Genomic DNA, 4,342 nt, shown 5'->3' with positions numbered 1-4,342 from the left:
AATAATATTCCAAGTAGAGGTTCTAATAGTGGCACAAATCAAGTTACAGAGGGAAGGTAGTTCTTAAAATAAAAGGCCTATTGACTAGCACTTTGTCTATTATAGTTTAAAGGTTAGGAGCCACAAGATGTAGAGGCTCAGCTATGTAATTTATTGTTCTTAAGTCTTGGAGCAAATTCTATCTACCACTGGGTTGTTTTACAGCTCAGAAGTCTGCATGCAAGGCAGTGGTGAAGTAAGGAACTGCTTATGAGGTTTTCCATCAATTCCAACAACTAAGAAATAGTGAGAAGAGTTGGAAGCTCAGAAGGCTTTTTAGGACCAAATAGTAGGCTCTTGTGTCCAGGAGAAAATGAATATACTTACAGTAATGTTAATGCTCACCCACAGCTCTTCTGGGAGGATCTAAATCGTTGAAGCGTCCTCCTTTGTTTCCAGCTGAGAGCTGGGGCCTGTCAGTCCTGTCAGCCACGGGGACCTGATGTGGGCCACCCTTGGCCAAGTGTCCTTCAGAGCCACACTTAAAGCAAGTGAGTGGGAGCCTCTTTTCTACTCCCTTGCCTATCTGTGGCTCTCATCTGTCACACTGTCTACTGAAGTGGCCCAGCTTTCCACAGTGGAAGCAATTCTGACCTCCTTTATTATGTTTGGGTGGGATTGTCTGCCTTTTAACTCTTGATAGTTATTTGTCACAAAAAACAGTAGAGTCCTTAAAACACCATGGCCTATTAGTGACAATTCACAAAGCCCCCAAAAGATTTACATACTCTCAGTACACTAAAAAAAAAGGAGGCCTAGTGGCTTAGTGATAAGGAATTGTGCTGCCAACTCAAAGGTATGTGGATTGAATCTACCAACTGCTCCACAGGAGAAAGATAGACAATCTTTTCTCACGTGATTTTTTTTGCCGCTGAAAATCCTTTCGAGGGTCACCTATGAGTTGGTTCCAACTCAACAGAACTGGAAAATAAAACAACATCCTAAAAGTGATTAAAGGTGACTTTTTTGGTATTAATGAACTTCATTGAAGAAAAAGTCAAAATAGCCAACAGAGAACTGACTGCTTATGGTCTGACTCTTTGGAGCAGTAAATGTAAGTAATGATGCAAGAAAGTTAGAAGTACTGAGATAAAGAAGTCTGAGAATAAAGTAGTAACGGGTCTTTTCAAAGAAGGAAAATAGCCTATAGTAGACAATAAATCAAGAAGGACCAACCCAGAGAGTGAAGAGACAGGAGACTCAGACAAAAAAGGATTCTGTGAAGAGAGATAGACATAATATTGTCAAGGGGATGATATCCAAAAAAGATTCAGGGGCCTCTTCAAGTAGGAACTAGAAAGTTCTGACTTGGAAATACAAGAAAGACACCAATACCAAGTGAGAGCAAGAGAAAGAAATTGAGGTTTATTAGACGTTCATAACAGGTCAGACAGACCCTGTGGTTTTGTTTTTTTTTTTTTATCTTACAAAAGGGTGTATATATCCTTTGTTTGGGGAGTGGGGTTTAAACAGTTAATTAGTGAATTTCTTCTAATGGAGGTATGGTGACTTTTGACCCTTATCTTTAGCTCCTTTATCTTGTCCTTGAGTCTGTAGTTTTGTCACATTCCTAGAGAGTCTGTTTTTAGTGTCATATAGTCTCATTCCTTGAGGGTCAGTTTCTATTGTTATATTGCCACAGTCTTTGTCAAAACCAGTTCTGGTTGATCTCCTTTGTCAGCATGTCCTTTGCCATTTCCTTTCACTCCCCTGTGAGAGAGATTTCACCCTGATTCATTAGGAGAGGGCTCTCCACATTCTCTTAGCTACTTCCTGCAGGAAAAGGGCATTGTCTGTTCCACGGTGAAGATCTTCTCTCTAAAGGGCCCCTTTGGCAATAGGAAACATGTAGACTATTGTGGCATTGATTTTGGAATTTAGATGCACTGCTATTGTGTGTAGGGACACAAGTTCATATCCTTGAAGGTGCATCATTTTAACATGGAACTATTGCAGCCTGTTGTTGTTGTTGTTATGTGCCATCAAGTTGCTTGAGACTCATAGCGACCCTATGTACAACAGCCCTAAACTCTGCTCTGTCCTGTGCCAATCACACTGTCTCTGACACTCCCATCCCGATTATCCCAGTCACTGAATCAATCCACCTCATAGAGGGCCTTGCCCTGCTGCACCATCCCTCCACCCTCCCAAGCATGCAGCCTAGAAGACACAAATTTAACAAGTTAAAAACACATGGATCATGAATTAAAAGCAATAATATTTCAACTAGAGGTTCTAACAGTGGCAGAAACCAAGTTACAGAGTGAAGATAGTTTTTAAAATAAAAGGCTTATAATTAATTAGGAATGCCTAGCACAAAAGCCCAAAGAGGGCCTTTTTTTTTTTTCTCATACAAATGCTTAGTAGTCCATTCTAGGTTATCTTTCCCCACCCTCCCTCCCTTTTAATTGATCATATAAGAGTTTGGCTAACTCTTTAAATCGAGGACTCTCAATCTTGCAATACCCAGTCATCCTCAAAAATTACTGGGAAGATAGGCGGAATATCATTTCAACCCAACCTGGGGAGAGCTTTCTACTATGATATGCCAAAATGAATTTCAAGAAATGAACTTCAGGGAGGCAAATATGGGCCTTTTCTTTGGACACTCTAAAACCTTCATAAAACATCTGAGAAACTCTGAGTATCCTGAACTGAGGCCTTATAGGTTGGACTACATAATAGAAGGTCATCTTTAAGATCTAGTACTGTGAAATAGGTAAAATTGGCTGACACTTTGCTTATTATAGTACAAGGGTTAGGAACCAGGGAATGTAGAGACACAACTATGTCATTTGTTCTCAAGTCTTGGACCAACATTTACTATTGGGTTTTTTTATAGTAAGGATAGGGATGTTATAAAGAGAAGTAGCTTCAGGAATTAGACCAGCTTCTTTTAATTGTTTAATTATAGGGGTCATACCTCTCCAGCCTTCAGGAGATATTCTACATTGTCGCTGTTTCAGATAACTTACTCCAGGCTTAGGAACTATTTTAATAAGCTTTACATTCTCTACCTGGGTAGGCAACCTAGAGGTCCAAACCTTTGGGTCTAGATCTCTAAATTCCAGAGGTAACATTTTAGAATCTTCAGGTTGAACAGAGGCTAGACCTAATATCTTCATGGCTGGTGAAAATAAAATCTTGGTCTTCACTATAAACATAAGATCTCTCCTAGAGAGGGGCGAAGGAGTGGTAGGAATTACCAAAAACTGATGAGAAAGCAGCCAGGAAGTCCACATGCAAGGAAGAGCGGGAGTAAAGAATTGCTTATGAGGTTTTCCGTCAATTCCAACAGCTAAGAAATAGTGAGAAAAGAGTGCATCTGAGAAGGCTTGTAGGACCGAATAGGAGGATCCTATGTCCAGAAGAAAACGGATAGATTTACCAGGAATGTCAGTGCTCACCCATGGCTATTCTGGGAGGATTTAAATTGTTGAATCGTCCTCCTTTGTTACTGGCTGGGAGCCAGGGCCTCATCAATCCTCTTGTGGATTCAGCCATGAGGACCTGATGTGGGCAGCCCTGGGCCAGATGCCCTTCATTAAAACCAAGTAAGTAGGAGGGAGCTTCTTTATCCCCTTGCCTACCTGTGGTTCTTACCTGTGATATTCTCTATTAAAGTGGTCCAGCTTTCCACTATGGAAGCAATTCTGACTCCCTTTATGACCTTTGAGTGGCATTGACCATTTGTTAGTAAGATTTCTTTTTCCTGACACAGGTCCTAAATTGGCAGCAATGGATGCCCCAATAATTTTGGCCGTTATCTAGTCTCTCTCTCTCTCTCTCTCTCTCGTTAAAGACAGTGATTGCTGCCTGTTTTAAAAGTTCATTCGGATCACATTGAGGCCCCATTGCCTTGCACTGACGCTTTCTTCTAATATCCAGGGCCACCTGATTTATAAAATGAGTATTTACAATTACTTTACTTTAAGGCAATTTACAATTGCTTTCAGGATCTAAGTTTTTGAATTTTTTCATGGCTTCAACAAGTCTCCCCCTAAAGGCTGCTGGATTTTCTTTTTTGTCCTGAGTAATTTGTTATCTTTGAGTAATTAGTTGGTTTAATCTGAGTTTCTCTCTTCCCTTCAAGCAAGCAAGTCTGCATGTAGTTCTTAGGGGCTCGTCCCTGATTTCCTGGTTGGCCTGGTTGATAATTCCAGCCAGGATTTTGGCCTGGGATTATAGTTGCCCTGTCTACTAGTTAAGGGTCATTGATATGAAAACTGTCTGCTCTATGTCTCGCTGCTGTCAATATTCTTGATTTTCCATCAGGAGAACAACAGGTCCTTCCATATCATTA

This window comes from Elephantulus edwardii, unplaced genomic scaffold, assembly GCF_000299155.1.
Source record: "Elephantulus edwardii isolate Elephantulus edwardi_28Jun2011 unplaced genomic scaffold, EleEdw1.0 scaffold00070, whole genome shotgun sequence".
In the NCBI taxonomy this organism is placed as follows: Eukaryota; Metazoa; Chordata; class Mammalia; order Macroscelidea; family Macroscelididae; genus Elephantulus; species Elephantulus edwardii.
Note: the sequence above shows the minus strand (reverse complement) of the source record.